General features: G+C 41.0%; 1 long non-coding RNA gene across 7 annotated transcripts in view; it reads left to right on the plus strand.

The window, feature by feature from the left end:
* The window catches only part of LOC106731112, a 50,871-nt gene that overhangs the window by 7,230 nt on the left and 24,690 nt on the right, over nucleotides 1-18,951 (plus strand). The window contains exon 1 of one of the 7 annotated variants that reach the window (XR_004323143.1): nucleotides 12,982-12,992. The exons of the other annotated variants lie outside the window; for them this stretch is intronic. This is a non-coding gene — a long non-coding RNA (uncharacterized LOC106731112). Of the gene's footprint in view, nucleotides 1-12,981; nucleotides 12,993-18,951 lie in introns of those variants that run through there. 7 annotated transcript variants of the gene reach the window in all.

Genomic DNA, 18,951 nt, shown 5'->3' on the forward strand with positions numbered 1-18,951 from the left:
AAAGTTTAGGATTGCCTTCTTCCTTATAGTCAGTCACATTTCAGGTGTGCAGCCTGGTCCTGAATAAAGAATCCTGGGCCAGCTATAAAAACACCCAGGCTCAAATCCTGTCTCTGCCGATGACTATGGCCTTGGGGAAATCACTTAAGCTTCTGATTTTTCAGTACCCTTATCTGGAGAAGGAGGTTGATGATAACAATGAAATAAAGCATGCAGAGTGATCTGAAAACTGCAAAGTGGTAGGCAATTCACAGAACCATCAGGACCATCTGTAACATGGGAACTAACAATGGAAAGGAATACTCTTGGGAGCACTGGGGTCCATCCCTTGCTGTCCTATTTGTTTATTTGTAAAGTGGGCTTAGGCCCTTTCTCCTGGGCTTGTGAGAATTAAATGAGATAATATATTCTTTTGAAACAACACTTGGCAGAGTGTGTGCTGTTACTGTTACTATTACCCTTCTCTGGTCATTGTCCTGGGCCGAGAGGTGGGCCTTATGTTTTCACACTGATAGCTTCTTATTCTGGAAGTAGAGAATGTATGAAGAATTTGGCTTAGGAATCAGATGGCTGGGGTTTAAATCCTCCTCTGCTACTTACTTTCTGTATGACTTCGGGTGACTTCCTTTTTCTCGCTGAGCCTTAATTTTCATAACTGTAAGATGGGGCTCATAATACCTTCGCCTCACGGAGTTGTTTTGAGAACAAATATACCACGAAACATGTAAAATGCTTTCGTCTTCTTTTAAACTACTCTGTATCATGTTGAAATCTCGCTATTTTATATATGAAAGACTTCGCAATCAAGGCATTGGCAATGTTTCCTTTTTGACTATGAGCCTGTTAGGTTAAAAGTTAGAATCCTATTTATTTTCACCAAATTTCTTTGCAGAACATCTAGCATATATCAAGGATTTGGGTAATCTCATGCTTTTTCAAAATAAGCAGGAAACTGTTTTTAGCCAATGGAAAGAAAAAGCAGTTTGACTCTTCCTGGAGTTGCCACGTAACATTTATTAATAGCTCTGTAAACAGGCTTGAACACAGTATCAGCTTGCTGCTCAAGATATTGCAAAAGTTTATGAGAAGTTTCTTAGGAAAAACAAGATAGAGTCATTAGAAATCTGATACTGGTCAATAGTGCATTTATTCCAAGTCTCCATAAATCACAAACAAATGAAATTTCTATTGTGATCACTGTTCCAGATCTAAAGGATCCCCTTCACCCTTTTGGTAGAAATTAAGTACATTTAAGAATGCCTAAGTTTTTTTTTTCTCTACTGACATGGAAGCTAATCACAAAATTTCCCAAGAGATAATAAATATTAAACTCTAATCAACAGATTGACACATGATAAGTAAGAAGCACATAACTTTGATTCTCTATTTAGGGCAAATGTTTATCTTTAATTATCCCCAACCTGGGAATGGACTAACTGCTGTTATCTGTTATATTTATTATCTATGTCTAGAGTGACACTACATTTTGATTTTGCCCAGGACAGTATCAGTTTAAGCTATTATCCGAGCTTAATTATTAATTGTTTTACTTTTACTCCCCAAAGCATCCTGGTTTTGGTGGTAAATGATAAGGACTCCACTTGCATAAAATTTTATTTTATAAAAAAGACAGATTTAAGAAAGCTGTTAAAACAAAAGTGAAAGATAAAGAGTTAAGTAGGGCTAGTGGGAAAGAAAGACTGGATTAATATTAGAAATGAAAGGATGAGGACAGCTAATATAATTGAGCATAAATCTTAGTTCTGAGCTTCCTGACAGCCAGGTCAAAAAGGGAAAATAAAACTAGTTATATATCTCTTATTAAGCAATAGAAGGAAGAAACCTATTTTTTCAGAAGAGACAAATGTTCTTAGCACTAAACTTTTAAGAGGAACTGAGCTCTCGCTTTTCTATAAGCATCATCAGCAATGGTTAGTAACTTCAATACTATTATTTCAAAAGCTGCTGAGACATTCTCTGCCTAGTGGTTTCTCATTTCAACGCAATGGCATAGTATTAAAATTGTAGTTCTATAAAGCTTTTTCTAAGAGGGAAGAGGCAATAACATTTTCCTTTTTTTACTGTTTTCTGAGGATCTAACCTGATTCAAATTAATCTAATGTGTTAATTTTAAGAAACTTCCAACTGATAATTTTTTAAAACATCTTTTATTCATTAATCATCAAATAACTTCGAACATGAATCAAAACCCTGCTAAGGACCTGACACCCCCCCCCCGAATCCATGATCTGATCTGGGGAGAGCTGTAGGGCAGTGGTTAACTGAAGTGATTTGCTCCCCACCCCGGCGAGGAGGGAACACTGGGCAGCATCTAGAGACATCTGTGATTGTCACAACTTGGTGGGAGGAGGAAGGTGGATGCTACTGGCGTCTAGTGGGTAGAGGCCAGGGGTGCTGCTGAACATTCTTAAATGCACAGGGCAGTCCCTCTATGAGAAAGAATTATCCAGCCTAGAATAGCAATAGTGCTGAAGTTGAGAAACCCTGCCCTAGGGTATCGTCAGCAGAGGAGCTCATCATTTCTAGCAGGGGTAAAAATGAAAAAGTTTCACTGGAGGAGGGGCCCTTGAACCAGATTCCCCCACCCCAGCCTAGTGGAGCTGGAGGATGCCTCTCCCCAGGCTCAAGAAGTGGTGGGAACAGAAATAGGCAGGTGAGAAGGGGTAAGGCATGTTGCAGGGATGCCATCCACAAAGGGAACTGTGGGTAAACCAATTTAGCTGGAAAAGAGGGAGAATCCATGTAGAGCAAATAGGAGAGAAAACCAGAGAGTACAGGCAAATTTAGGGCAAAGAGTTTCTGTTCTGATGTTATGCACCAAGATCTCTAAATATTGCTAGTGTTTTTTAAAATCCACACAAATCAAAGGCAGCATAAACTTTTATGTTCACAGAGATCATTTCTTGAATACTGGCTTGGGGTGTATATATGGATAGGCACATATTTTGCTTCCTCTCCCCCACATCATTTTTCACCACTTACATATTAGAGATTCCTTGGAACTCAGTTTTATATCTCATTAAATTAAAAAAATGGGTGCCTGCTTAAAAAATACAGCCTATCAAGGCACAGAAAATTCTAAACCACTGCTGTAATTAATAGAACATTGTAGGAATTGCCATTAAGAAATATTATTCTGACCCAGTCTGCCGTGTCACGCTGCAGATTGTCCTTTTCTTGAATCATGGAACTCTTTGTGAGAAGAGACCACAAAGCTGGGTCCCTCGATATTAGCCATCTCAGCCCTCAAAGTTCAGCCAGGAGTGGGACAAAACCCTCCTCACCATGTTGACATGTTTATTTCTGGAGTAAGAAAATATTACTGTTGCCCAATTTGGTTTTCCAGCCCATTCACTTGCCTGGAGTCGTATATTTTATTCTTTCCTTTGATGATTTACAAATAAATTAGCACTATCCACTAAGGGCTGCCAACATATATGCGTTACTGGAGAACTCTTGAGATGTTGAAAAATGATTGCAATTTATTGTATCGCAATACTTTCTTCTTCAGGACCAAATAAATAGCACAAGCTAGTTTATATACCTGACATGTTTACTGCAGTATTCCCACTGAGCACTTCCCATTGTCATGTGTTCTCACACATTGTTTTCACAAATTGTGTTTTGAAAGAAGTCAAGGGAAATTCAGCCCAGAGAAACAAGATGTTATCTTTTGGAAAGGATGAGCCCACTCTAATGGAAGAAGATAATCCATTCAGAGGTTTGGAAAGCTAGTGTCCTCCAGTGGGTGTGATAAATCCACAGAATCTGAATCCAGAATTTTGCACTGGGACCTTAAAGTCAGCAGGAACAATGTAGTTGTGTTCCAAATAAACACAGTGTATCATTATTATTATTGGAGAGGCATGAACATCTGTTAGGTCAATTTAGCCCCATTTCCTTTAGGCAACTGGATTCCCTGAACACAGTTCTAATTATGTCTATCACAAATGGGTCTAAGATGGGTATATATAATGCCATAGCTGCTCCTTGATCATCTCTGTGTTTGAGATCAGGTTTAAAAAAGAAAAAAATCCACCTGCTCATCTCAGATGGGTCACTTGTGTGGAGAATCCTGTAGAGACTTCAGTTACCTTGTGAATTCCATCAATAGAACCATTTTCAAAAGATGAGACTATTTGAGACAGCTGGACTTCTTCATTTTTAAAGAAGCATTGCATGTGCTTTAAGTAATTAATTATCTGGAGCAAGAGGAATCTAACTATCACTTTCTACAGAGTTCTTCACCATGTCCTTTTCTTAACTAAATATGGTGACTTCCTGGGTACAACACATCTCACACAGGATATGTAAGATAAGGTATCTCTGGGGTGAAGCAGCAGTTTGCAGCAGGTTTCAGCTGCAAGGGACTTTGAAAAGCTTCTCCTATCCCCTTGTTTCTCAGATAAGACATTACATGACTTACGAAAGACTGCAACTAGTTAGGGGCAGAGCTTTCCCTAAGACCAGGCTGGTTGGGAGGTGAGAACCACCTTTCTGTGGTAAGATTCACTCATATACTTTACTGAGTGCCCATTATAGGCCCAGCAACCAAACTGGAGGTACACGGTCCTTGCTCTCGACTTGCTCGCGGTCTAGCTGTGCTGTAGGACTTGGTCCCGATGGAGGCAGGGTGTGGAATCTGTACTATGAGAAGTTTCCTTTTACCAACGCTCACTTACACCAAGTGTAAGAATTCTCTTCAGCTCCTCCATATGGTGATCAGGGAGATGAAAGGCCACTTCAGTAGGTTTTAGAGAGGGGGCTTCTGGTGGGTCTGTAAAATAATTAGCTAATCACAATATTGTTAAAATTAGGAAAGCATCATTGTACTATGTGGAGGACTCAAAAGGTGCTTAACATGCTGACAGCATCTTTTTGTTTGAATTAGTCAGTGATGCCTCGTAGACGTTTAGCAACAAGGATACCCCAAGGGGGAGCTCTTCTGGTTTGGAACTGAATTGAAGCGTCCGACTGATCAAACCCAAAAGCACAACAAGCCTTTCAGAGCTGCATTTAGTAGCATAGTCAAAGGAAGATAACCAGAAAGCCACAAAGAAGCCATTACTTCTCTCCACTGTGTATTTTGGTTGTTGCTTACTCAAAGCTGATGAAATCCTGATATCATATGCGACCAGGGGGTGGGGATGGGAGGGTTGAGTGTTACACAATGTGCAAACATCACAGACATTTACCAAAGATCAAGTTCCAAGATGTAAAACAAAATAAAACAACAACAAAAAAAGATTTCTCCTAATTTGAATCCCAAAGGACCTGCAAAGCATTTCAAACGTGTCCAGTAAGGCATTAAAAATAATCATCTCAAGGAGTAAGCACTCCCTTGGTTGTTTTAATGTATTTTTGTCCACAAACAAGAGAAGTTTTCTAAACTGCTCCATTGGCTTACTTTGAAAGGTCTCTAGAACAAAAGTACTTTGGGTGACCCCAGGATACCTGGCAGCAGTAACTGAGGATGTGGATGAGGCTGAGAAAGATAAAAACAGATGATGCACTGTTTGATGTCAGACCTGAAATGTATCATTAAAACAGAATAAAATGCTGAAGTTTTGAAACAAAGAAATAATCCCATCAGGGAAATTAGCAAGCTTATTTAAGAGAATGTTGAATACGATTTCTTTAAAGGGTTATAAAATCACTCTTATGCTCCCCAGATGTCTGTGCGGGTGACTTCTTTATATAATTAGAATTAGCCTCCTTCCCTCCTTCTTCCCTCCTCCTCCTGCTCTTCTTTTCAGAGCACTTATTATCATCAGCCATCATTTATTAAGTGCCTAGGCTTCCTCATGCATTCTATCTACTTCTTATAACAACTGTTCTATTTAGCAGTTATTATCACCATGTCCAAGGTGAGGAAATAGATGCCAGGAGGTTTGGACTGTCCACTGTTGGCCACCTAGAAGGTCGTGCAGCCGGGGCCCCCGTTTAGTATGTGGTGTAGCAGCTGAATTCTGGAAGAACGTGAAGTGGTTAAACATTGGGGATCCACTTCGGCACCAGCCCTTGGCCTAGACAGAGCTTATCCTCAGAATCAGACTTATTATCCAGCCCAGTCATGACAAGATCCACGGGCCAAAGGAGAATTGAGTTGCTTTTGCCACAGAATCAGTTTCCCCCCACACAGTGTCAACCAAAGTCTGACCCACCCACTTCCTGTTTATATAAAATTCTGGCATACCCTACTTCACACAATGGCTGTGTCCCTGAAATTAATTTTTTTGTTGAATACGTGAATAACTGTGTCGGCACACTGTGGGGGAGTTACAAAAAGAGTGTGCTATTTCAAGGAATCCCAAGGTGATTTTTTTTCCCTCTCCTGAATTGTTCCTTTCTCCCTCCATCTCTCCAGACGTGAATTTTCATATGCCGGGATGGGGTCCAGAGCAGAGGAGGGATGTAGGCACCCACTAATCTTGTGTCTAAATAAAGCAAGAGGCAGCTCGACTGAAGCATCCACTCAGGTTTTTAACAAGGTGGCTCTCAAAAGATCTCAGAGCTAGGCCATTTCTGGTGGTCACAGGAAAAAGAAAATGCACCTTTATAAACTCAGAAACTCATATGTATGTATCAATGTTCACAGGAGCGTGTGTGTACATTTCTGACATTTGCAGAGCTGGGCTTTCTCATTTTTACCTCCCCTGAAAAAAGCAGCTTCTATTTATACCTCCTCTCCCATCCACACACCCCCGCCCCACACCCAAACAATCCTCAAGTTTTGAGCTAAAGGAATATCGCAAATTTAGAAAGGAAGATGGCTTAATACGCTAAAAGACAGAACTTCAACAAAGTTGACTTTCTGGAGTTTCTCATGCATTGGTTTGGAGAGGGGGTTAAATGTCCCAGGCTGGGAGTCAAGTCCTCCAAAGCTAAAACAGCTCAACCTGGCTGAGTGCCTTCAGAAGAGAACCAAGGATTCTCTGCCAGGTATTTGGAATCGCAGCTCTTCTCAGAAATGCATTGTGGTTTCAGTTTCTTCTTTATCTCTGGCAAAGAACACTGTGATTGTGAACTAAGGACTGTGGGTGGAACTTGGCACCAGCTGACAGTGGATGCTCCTCCCCGCCCATCATGGTCCAACCCCAAAAGCAAGAGCAGCCCTCTCAACCCAAACCAGCCTCAGGGCTGGGCTCGAGGTCTCACCACTTGGTTTATTTCCTTGTGCATCCCATCAGTATTCATAAGTGAGGGGTTGAGGCTTACGAGGATGGCATCCTTGCCATTTGGGTCATCTGGCCCCTTTGAAGTCTCGGCAGCTCTTGGCAGGCCAGGAATGGCACAAGGATAATAATAAATAATCATAACTACCTTTTGTTAAGCACCTGTTAAATGCTGGCACTGCAGGACATTTTTCCTGTATTAAATTCAATCCTCATAGAACCTCTGGGAGAAAAGTCACACAAACATCCCCATTTTGCCTACGAGGCACAGAGAACTTGTCATTTGTCCAGAGTCCCACAGGTAGAAGATGGCAGAGCTGGGTTACAAATCCAGGTCGACATGATCGTGAAGCCTTTCGTCATAATGGTGCTGCCTTCATTGAGTGAAACCATCTACTGGTCATCCAGGCATCTGCTTTGGTCAGCGTCCTGCAGGAAACAAGTGACATACTCAGATGGGGTAACGGAGGAACGTTTAATGAAGGGTCTATTTAAAAAGATATGGGCAGGGTTAAGGGAGACCAACAAGGGGTGGTGGAGCCCCCTGACCCTAGCCACTGCAGGGATCCTGTTACCGTCCCTGGGGCTGAGAGGGGGTAAGCAGAGGGAGCGGTTCCTGGAACCCAGACAGAGGAACCGAAGTTGTTGGAGAGAGTGGAGGGGACCTCCTTGCAGGAATGTTAACCTTCTGTAAGGAAGTCAACCTGAGCTGACTTGGCAGGGCAGGAGCCAGGGAACAAACAGCCTGACCTCATCTTCTTCAAAGCTCTGCCAGTATTTCCCACTGGCCAAATCCTACAGGAAGAGGAAGGCGAGAGAGCCCACTGATGCAGTCCATTCAGGCCAGTCTCCTGGGGCCCAGAGTGGGGTGAAGAAAGATAGAGATGGATTTGGAGGGGGCTTGTATTTCTGAAAATGACATTATTCTAGCCTTTTCTTGGCTGATGTTTGGCCAGTTATATAATGACAGATTGGAAATCATTTTCCCTTGAAATTTTGAAGACTTTGCTCTTTGCATTTTAGCTTCTAGCATTGCTTTTGAGAAATCCAAAGTCATCTGGTTCTTGAGCCCAGGTGTGAAATTAGCTTTTTCTCTCTGGAAATTGCTAGGATCTTCTCTTCAGGAATCCCCCAAACTGCCCAGTTCAATTCCCAATAATCTTTGTTAGAAAGAATCTATTAAATAAATTGCCCCAGCAACCATTTTAGAATGGTAATTTATAGAAACAGAAAAAGGAATTACCCATTTTTGGAGAAATCACTTTTCCCTTAAGTAGCATTTAAAACCCAATCTAACATAGGTGTTGAATTTTAAATTCGTTTTAAAATACACATTCTCTGGGTAAATAATGTTAAGCAATGAAGAGAAAAAAAATTCATGATAGCAGGACATCCAACATCACAGTATTTCTATTCAGCCTCTAGAAATGCCTGTTATTCTATCCTCACATGAAAATTATTCTTGAATAAGATAGGCCTAGGTTAGCACTAAACTATGTGTCTTTTCAATGACAACTTGGGGCCGCAGATTCTCCCAAATGCAGACTTACCAGACATTTCTTCTAGAAAAATGAAATGTTTTATTCTGAATGAGCTTATTATTTTATAGGAATATATTCTCGTTGGGAGAAGAGATTGCCCTGTTGTAGAAAACACTATCCAATAAATTGTGGCCCCAGCACAGAACAATTGGTGACAGACACTCTTTTGTGGCTTGTAGTTCCCTGATGGAGCCAAAGTTGGCTGGCGTGAGATGATCTCCACGGTCAGTTGAACACCAGAGATGAGGCTGGCTCTTGGCTACAAACCAGACTGCAGTCAGTAAGACCTGTGTCCATCAACCCAAGTATGCTCTGACTTCTGATTTTTTTTAACAATAGAAATGAAACTGCCCCAGGGAGGAGAGAGAACAATGGTGTTTTGACAAATGGAACAAAGATAGAGCTTGACTGACCATTCAAGTCAGAAAGAAAATGAAGGCACAGGAAGACTGATGTCGGTCAGCCTCCTTGCCAAGAAGCAAACACTCCGTGGGAGGTTTCCACCAACAGGAGGAACAGGCTCAACCATGGCCATTTGGATTCGGCAGTGTTGTTGGCTATTTTCTGGCAAAAGAGCACTTTTTCTAGGACTTCAAACAGAATGAGAGTTTTAAAAGGCACGATTAACACATATAGACGTAGTATCCTTGAGACCTAAGGAATGAAGGCCTGGTGAGAGCTTAGAATCACTGGGAAATGTGGTCCTGTTTCCCTGGAGATCTTCTAGAATGGTTCAGGTGGAAGGGGGTGAGACTAAGAAACCTCTGGGTGCCCTTGCTAGACTTGTAATCCTCTAAAAAAAGGGGGGGGGGGGAATTAGGCAGCATTCATTCATGACCTTGAAAACATTGTTTATAAAAGCATATTATAATGTATCAGTAAAATGAGCTGGGAAGAGGGTTTATGTGAAAGTTCACGTGAGAAATGCAGCTATTAGCACGCATGCCATTCCCCACCTTGACCCCAGCAGGAATGTGTAAGTGGTGACATATGGAATGTAAGCATCTGTTGAGATGTTTCATAAATCTGCCTGGCAACGAGCATCACAAGGCTCTGGGTGAGAACAGGCCCCAGAAAGGGAGAGACGGTAAATGTCGCATCTAACTTTACGCTATGAATCAGCCCAGAGTCGGACAGTCAAAAACTTCCAGATAATGCTCTTTAATTATATTGATTTATTTTCTGACAAGGTGACACTTTTTCAAGGGACCCACCCCAGGAGTAGGTAATATGCTCATCCATCCACCCATCCATTTAAGAAATACTTGTTGAGGGCCTTTGGCACAGAAGGCAGTGTGCTAGGTACCACAGGTACGGCAGGGGACAAGAGAGACACTGCCTTGCCACTGTAGAACCTACTACATGTAGGAAAACAGATGCTAAACAAATAATAATTTAAAAAATTTTATAATTACAATTTGGATACCTGCTGTAGAGGAAAATAATAGCTTACACTAACATCACAGGCACTCTTCCAAACTTTCTACGTGGATTATGTCATTTTATACTCATAACAGCTCTGAGTCGTTAGCCTCACTTTAGAGATGAAGAAACAGAAGCTTGGAAGTCTGCATGTCTTGTCCAAGGTCACAAAGCTCATGAGTGGCGGGCCTAGGAATATGGGGTCAAGCGGTTGGGTCCAGGCCCAAAGTTCCTGACACTACGGCATTTTTTATGACCTTAGTGGGGAAGGGGCACTGACTTAGATTTTGGGGTTAAAGAAAATTTCTTTCAGGATATGATTGCAGGCCGAGCCCAAGTTAAGTGGGAATTAACTGGGCATAAGAAGGTAATGAGTATTCCAGAGTTGGAACGGCAGGTCAAAAGGCCCTGAGGCAGAAGGAGTTGACCTTGGAGACCCATGTGACTGGAGTGGGGGGGCAGGCATGAGAGGCAAGGCTGGAGAGGTGGGCAAGGCTCTCAGCAGGTGGGACCTTGTAAATCCTGCTGAGAATCTTGGACTATATCTTGGGAAGAGTGAGAGCTCCTGAAAGGTCTAAATTTATCTGGGACTAAGAGCTGAATGGCTCCAGGTCTAGCCGCTACAGCTGGGAGAGGAGAGGTGGTTTCGCCATGGAAACTGAGGCTGCTGCTGGGCCAGCAACTCACCCCTCCTTCTCACCATCTTCTGTGGGAGTAAATGGATGCCACACACTTCTGTTCTTGTCAGACCTCTGTCCTCTGGTGCAGTTAAAAGACAGTGATGTCAAGACAAGATTCAGGCTATGGATTTAATGTTTGTGTCCCCACAAAACAAAAAATTCCTATGTTGAAATCCTAATACCCAAGGTAATGGTATTAGGAGGTGGAGCCTTTGAAAAGTGATTAGGTCATGAGGGCAGAGCCCTCACAGATGTGATTAGTGCCCTTACAAGAAGAGGCCAGAGAGCTAGCTTGCTGTCTTTTCGCTATGTGAGGATACAATGATTAGAAGTCCCCGGTTTGTGTCCTGAAAGAGAGCTCTCACCAGAACCTGACCTCACTGATGTCCTGATCTCAGACTTCCAGCTTCCATACTGTGAGAAATAAATTTGTTTTCTATAAGCCAGGATCTATGGTAATTTGCTAGAGCCAGCCAAACTGATTGAGACAAACGGCAAATCCAAAAATTCATTCAGCACTGAGGTCTGCTTAATATTAACCTCAGTTTACCACCAGTAATTTTGGCATTGCCCAAACTGTAGGACCCCCGTTAAGATTTTTTTAAAAAGATTCCCTCCAAATTTCCATGATAAAAATAGCATTTCCTTATAGTCCTAAGAAAGATCTCTATTATTCTGTGTATTTGTAATCAGTTCTTTCAGTTATTCATTCATCAAAGATGTGCAGCCCTATTGTGTGACAGAAGTGAAAGATACAAGAGAGCACTCAGACCATGTGGTGCTGTTCGCTCCTTGTGGCAGGCAGAATAATGGTATCCCAAAGAGGTCCACAGTCTAAACTCTGGCACCTGGGACTGTTACATTGCAAAAGAGGCTTCGTAGAGGTGATTGAAGATCTTGCTAGGAGATTATCCTGGATTATCCAGGTGGGCTCAGTGTAACCACAAGAGTCCTTTTAAAAGTGAAAAAAGGAGACAGGAGGGTCAGAGACAGAGAAAGAGATGTAAGGACAGAAGCAGAGTGAGAGTGGTGCAATTCCTGGATTGGGGCCACAAACCAGGAACTGTGGGCAGCCTCTGGAAGCTGGAAAAGTCAAGGAAGGGATTCTCCACTAGAAAGAACCTCCAGAAAGGAATGCAGCCAAGCCCCTACACCTTGAGTTTAGCCTAATGAGACCCATTTGGGATTTCTGCTCTCCATAACTGTAAAATAATAAATTTGTGTTGTTTTAAGCCACTAAATTTGTAGCAATTTGTTATACTAGGAAATAAGTACACTCCCCACTTCAGCCAGGACCTGGCCCAGGACAGACATCTCTAATCCCTCACAATTTCCCCTTGGGCCCGGATGCAGCCTCACGATCTTTCTCAACCCAGCAGTCCAGGCAGTCACTCCCAATAAATCAATGAGGTGCAACTCACCTGCTATCTCATGGGGTCTGTACAGCAACTTACACCAGATTGTGACCCTGCCACCATTGCCGCATATGTAAATATTAATTACTTGGGTATCTCTTGATAACTCCTTTTCAGATTTGGATTCCTAAACTTGTTCCATCACTTAATTACTATGTGTCAGTGGGCAAATAACATACATTTCTGTGCTTCAATTTTGTTCTCTTTCAAATGAGAGCAGTAATTTTTAACTCTAAGGTTATGAAGATTAAATGACTCAGATATTCAAACATTAAAAACAGTGCCTGGCATGTAAGAAGTGTTCAACAAAGTTTAACAATGATGGTGATGGTGGTTATTATTCCCCACAGGGCTTAACATGAGGCTTAAAAGTCCTTTTTGGTCATTCTGTCTACAGTGTGGGACATACACTGAACAGGAAAGAGTGGGTGCAATTTGATAGGAGCTAATTGGGATGGGATTGAACTCGGGTGAAGATGGTTGAAACGGAAAGAAGTGGGTGGACTTGAGAGATACTGCAGAAGTAAAATCAACAAGGCTTATTGATGAATTGCATTTATGTGCCAAGGATGACAAAGTCAGAAGCCTTATAATGCCATGTTAATACAGCATGGAATAAATCCTTATTTTGCTTTTTTGCTCCTCCCACCATCTTTTCCTACTTTGATACCTCTTTCCTTTCTTGTCATAATAAAGAGACATCAGAAAAATAAAAACCAGGCCCAAAAGACTCACCAGGTTTAGGAGAATGAACTATTTGGCCATATGTAGCAAAACCAAGAGACTTCTACCCAAATTTTGGCTTTTTGGTGCCTGTGTTTGAAGAAGGCATTATATTTGGGCAGAAAGATGGGGTGTATAACAGGAGATGAAGAAAAATTGAATTAAGATATCTGACTTGATTTTTAAATAAATGAGTTAGCATAATAAGCAAATGGGATTTTATGTTTACTGCCTGTCATGAAGTTGGGCTGGGGCTGTAGGCAGCAGGCGGGGAAGAGAGGCACCAGGCCCGCTGTGGCTGTGCTGGGTACGGGGTGGGGCTGGGGGCTGAGTGATGGGGAGGAGGAAAGCGTTCTGGAGATGGATTCAGCAGAGATGGTTTCTAACCCCTTGCCACCAATGCACACTTGAGCATGGAGTCTACTGTGCAAGGATTCTATGGAATAGCCCTTGCATTCATGAGCTCTGTAAAGTTGGAGGGAGCTGTAGGAAGGGGTACAGTCCTCGGGAGAAGTGCATCTTGCTGGCACGTGAGATGCCTCTAGCTTCGCACTGGCCCCACCAACTCGAGGGTGGCTAAAGGGAACCACCTTCCCCCGAAAAGACCTTCACGCCCTTCTGCCTTTGCCCTCCCAAAATGACTCCTATTAAAAATGGAATGTTTCTGAGCTGACCCGCCAGGAATTGCTGACTGGTGGAGTTTATTTCTGCATGAAACAAAACATGCACCCTCCCCCTACCCCACCCCCGCTTTTTTTACCCCCCTTATGCCTGGGTCTCTGACTTGGCTGTGCTCAGCAGAAGGGAGGCAGGAAAAGTACACTTGAAATTGTAGCGAATATTTGAGCAGACTGAATTCAATTTTGGATACAAATGTCAAGGAAAGGCTCCCTTGGCTCCTGCTCCCTGTTTATTGAGGCGCGATGCGATGCTCCATTGAAAGGCCTGCTGATCTTGCCAGCGCCGGGCTGATAATGATACAGTGCACGGAGCGAGGGGCAGCGGGCAGAGCAGGAGGAAGGATGACCTTCCCCAGGATGCCTGGAAAGGCGCTGCCGGGCTCCTCCGTGCTCACGGGGACAGGGGACAAGAACTGGGGAGCTTCTCAAGTCCCAGCCTAGTCACACATATGCTACGTGGCCTCTTCACGCAGCTTTGTCTTGATCTCCCTGGTCCATAAAATAAAGGGACTGGAATAGATGATTCCTAAGATCTTTTCTTTCTGATGTTTTATGATTCTGGCATTCGGAGCATCTACAGATGCTGGCAAGGAATGCCAGCAAAGAGTGTAGGATATAATTTGACCCAACCATTTGGGAGGGTAATTTGGCATTAGCTTTCAAATATTTTAATGCATACTCCTTGACCCAGAAGAGTCAATTCTTGGGATGTATCCTATGGAAATAGATACTTATGTATCATAAGTATGCAGACACAGATGTTTATAAGTGCAAAACATCAGAAACAAACTATGACTATTAGTAAGGAAGTCAGTAAATAAACCTACTACACAACCATTATAAAAAAATGCAGATCCATATGTACTGAAAAGGAAAAATATCCAAAATATAGCTTTAAATGAAAAAAAATTACAGAGTAAAATATATAGGATGATTAAGAATTTTTTCTGAAATGAAATCCAGATAGGTGTAATATACATACAGCTGTTTATACACTTATATGTATATGCATAGAGAAAAGATCAAGAAGTTTCTATACCAAACTTAGAACAGCAGTTCCCTCTAGGGCTACGCGGTCCAATACGGTAGCCACAAGCCACATGTGGCTGCTGAGTACTTGAACTGTGACTGGTGCAACTGAGGAATCAGATTTTTAAAATTTATTTAATTTTAACTACTTCATGTTTAACTTAAAAACTGGCACTTCATTCAATTATTGGAAAACTTTTAAGTACATTTGCAACAACTTGGACATGTGAATCTACTTTCTCAACTGTATGTTTTAGGAAATCTCAATATAGATCAAGTTTTTTCAATGAAAATTTAGCATCCCAATTGAGAGGTGTTATGAATGTAAAACATACCAGGTTTACAAGACTTGGTACAGAAAATAGTGGACACTATCTCAATAATTTTATATCTCATGAATAATTTGCTAGTGTTAATTACCTGTTGAAAGAACAACATTTTGGATACATTGAAGTAAATATATAACTAAAATTAATTTCACTTGTTCCTTTTTACTTTTTTTAATGTGGCTATTAAAAAATTTTTAATTATGTATGTGGCGCACACATGTATTTCTGTTTGGACATTGCTGCTTTTGGGGAGTGGAATAGAGGAGAGGGCTAGATTTTAACTTTTTATTTGATATACTTTTGTATTGCTTGATTTTGTTACAGTAAACCTGGGTAACTTTCATAATTTACAAACAAAAATAGTTTTAAAATATGAAAATAAAAAGTTAATTTCTATGATATATTTTGATATATAAAGAAAGTTATTGAGAAAATAATGCCTCTAGTTCATCTTTGCAGGGATGGTGTGTCAGGGGCTTAAATAAATATGTTGCCATCAGGTTATTAGGAAATGGAACTCTGACTGTGGTGTCTCTGTGATTTACCAGCATCTACTAATTGCTGACTGTTTTTTGGATGACTGCTCTCCTCAGCAAGGATACCTCTGCCTGACAACCACCCCAGCTGTGTTGGAAAAGGATTGTTTCTCTGAGAGTAGGAGTTAAGCCCAGGAGGTTTAGAAAAAAAAGAAAATAACCCTTAAAGAAATCTCCCTTCTTCTCTCAAGCTCCTTCCTTCTCCAGTGTCAAGATTTCCCAAGGCTTTGGGGATGGAGAGTTCTAGGCTGAACTTCCTACCTCATTAAATGACAAGGCCAGGATGTTAATGTTCCCCACACAGACACATCTACATTATACATAAAGATGTCTGTGTTACACATAAACACGTTATGGCTGTAACAATATCACTTTCAAAGGAGCACTAATCCGCTGAAGTCATCGAATCAGAAAACATTTGCTTCTCCATGTCTTGTGTCTGAGCTGTGTGTGAGAGAGAAAGTAGGAAGGAGGGAGGGAGGAAAGGATGAAGGAAAGGAGAGAGAGAGAGAGAGAGAGACTGCACTTTATAAAACCCTACCTTGCAGAGATAATTTTTAAAACTATCCCTCTGGTTTCTTATTTATTGTGGTGTCACTCTTACACTATTTAGTCTCTGTTTAAAAAGATCACAATCTTTTCTATGCAAACTTACAGATCGACAGATAACCCCACTCAGCATTTTAGGTATGAAGTTGTTGGGCTTGAACGGATGTCACAGGGTGACTTGGGTGGAGAAAAAAATCAGCTGTAGTTCTCACAAAGCTCAAGATGTTACTCACTTAGTGCTTCCCTAAAACCCTGTACCACCCATATCATAGCTCATGTCTCCCTAGGTCATAGTTGCCTATTTTTGTCTTTCCTGCAAGATACCTCCATCCCCAACAGCTAGCACAGGGTCTGGCAAGTAGTAGGCTCATTTTTTTGTTTGTTTAGTTTAGTTTTGTTTTTTAATGACGTACAGTCAGTTACAATGTGTCAGCTTCTGGTATACAGCACAATGTCCCAGTCATGCATATACATACATATATTCGTTTTCATATTCTTCGTTTTCATATTCTAAATAGTAGAATCTTAATAAAGATTTGTTGATTGACTGAATGAAAGAATGAAGACATGAATGGATTTATCATTCAAAAGTGATCCATTACCTAAATCATTTATAAAATTAGAGTTTCAGCTCAAAAAATGGACTTGTAAAATTTTTCATCTTATTAGCACTACATTTATTAAATGCCTATCATGGGCTAAAGCTGGTTAAACATAGCCAGCTTATAAACACACACACACACACACACACACACACACACACACACACACACACACACACTCCCTGCTCTTGTGAAGTTTACAACCAGGAACACACACACACACACACAGTCCCTGCTCTTGTGAAGTTTACAACCAGGAGAGGGAAGGCAGGGATCAGGCATAAATACATAAAATAAAAAATTACAAATGGTAATAAGTGCCCCCAAGGACATGATCAGGGATGGTGATAGAGAATGAAGGAGAGGGCTTTATCAATTTAGCCAAGCCCATTTGTCTCTTCTCTGAGGAAGTGACATTTAAGCTAAACCATGGGGGATGAGAAGGCATCAACTATTAAACTATTAAGCAAATTTGGGATCAGGGCCGGGGTGGGGAGGGGTATGGGAAAGAGTAAAAGCCTTTCACACACCCAGGAACAGGGCCTGCTGCTTCTGTGACTCACTGCTCAGTACGCTATGAGATTCAAACTTGACTTGATTCATTTGGGTTTTAGAGCCCATGCTAATTTGCATGCCTGGCTGGGTGTCAATATCTGTTGGAACTGATGAGTGTAAAGATGGAGATTTCCCTAATGTGAGGGGCAGTGTGATTATGAGGGAATGTTCTGAGAGTCGGCTAGAGGGTGGCTAGCAGCAGGCTGATAAATTCCTTTCACTTCTTTTTAGGGTGATCTTGTGCCCCTTCACCTTATCTTCTGTATTTCAGATCTGCTCTCTCTATTCCATTTCTGCTTTAAATATATATTTTTTGTTGAGAGTAGTTGTATGTGGAGAGGATTCTCAGGATTCACAAAGAAGATTCTTACTTTTAATCTTATACTACTCACCCTTTGGGATATCTTTTAACTATGAGCCTTAATAACTTACATCATAAAACTATAAATAAAATTATAAACTACATACGCGGTTCAGTTTGATATGTCACCTTATGACCACTGCTGGAATTTTTTTTTTTCTGATTATTAATACAATACAAGCTCAATGCAACTAGATTTGGGGAACTCAGGAAAAAATAAAAAATAAAATACAGTTTGTCATAACTGAATGACCCGGAGATTACCACTAATATTCTCTTGGTATACAGAAGTCCCCTATTATTTGAGGTTTCGCTTTCCATGTTTCAGTTACCCATGGTCAAATGCAGACAAAAAATATTAAATGGAAAATTCCAGAAAAGAACAATTCATAAGATTTAACTTCTGAGTAGTGTAATGAAATCTTGCGCAGATCTGCTCCATCCTGCCCTGGATGTCAATCATCTCTTTGTCCTTCGTATCCCACCCCTTAGTCGCTTAGTATCAGATCAGCTGTCAGGTGTGGCAGTGCGTGTGTTCCAATAACCCTATTTTACCTAATGATGGCCCCAAAGCTCATGAGTAGTGACGCTGGCAATTCAGATATGCCAGAGCGAAGAGGTAAAGTGCTTCCTTTAAGTGAAAAGATTCTCTACTTAGTGAAGGAAAAAAACAAAAAACAAACCATGTGCTGAGGTTGCTAAAATCTACAGTAAGAATGATTCTTCTATCCGTGAAACTGTAAAGAAGGAAAAAGAAACTTGTGCTAGTTTTTTTTTTTTTAATTTCTGTTAGTTTTGCTGTTAACTCCTCAAACTGAAAAACTTACAGCCATAGTGAGTGGTAACTGAGTTAAGATAGAAAAAGCATTAAATGTGTACAATGAGATATTTTGAGAAAGAGAGAGACCACATTACATAACTTTTACTGTTATATTATTATAATTATTCTATTTTATTCTTAGCTATTATTAATCCCTTACTGTGCGTAATTTATAAATTAAACTTTACCACAGGTATGTACATACAGGAAAAACATGTTATAAACAGAATCCGGTACTATCCATGGTTTCAGGCATCCAATTTGGAGTCTTGGAGCATATCCCCCGTGGATGAGAGGGGACTACTGTATTTCTTTCCCAATGCGTTTTAAAAATAGGATCAAATTCTACTTGTTAATTTATAACAAGCTTTTAAAACTCAATATAGGTTAGGCACCTTTCCATGGCAATAAATGTTGAGCTTTTGAGTGGATGCATCATAATTTAACCAATTATGGGCATTTAAGTTGCAATTTTCAGCGCATAATTAATTTTTAATCTAAGTTTTTATGTCT

Source organism: Camelus ferus, chromosome 10, assembly GCF_009834535.1.
Source record: "Camelus ferus isolate YT-003-E chromosome 10, BCGSAC_Cfer_1.0, whole genome shotgun sequence".
Taxonomy (NCBI): Eukaryota; Metazoa; Chordata; class Mammalia; order Artiodactyla; family Camelidae; genus Camelus; species Camelus ferus.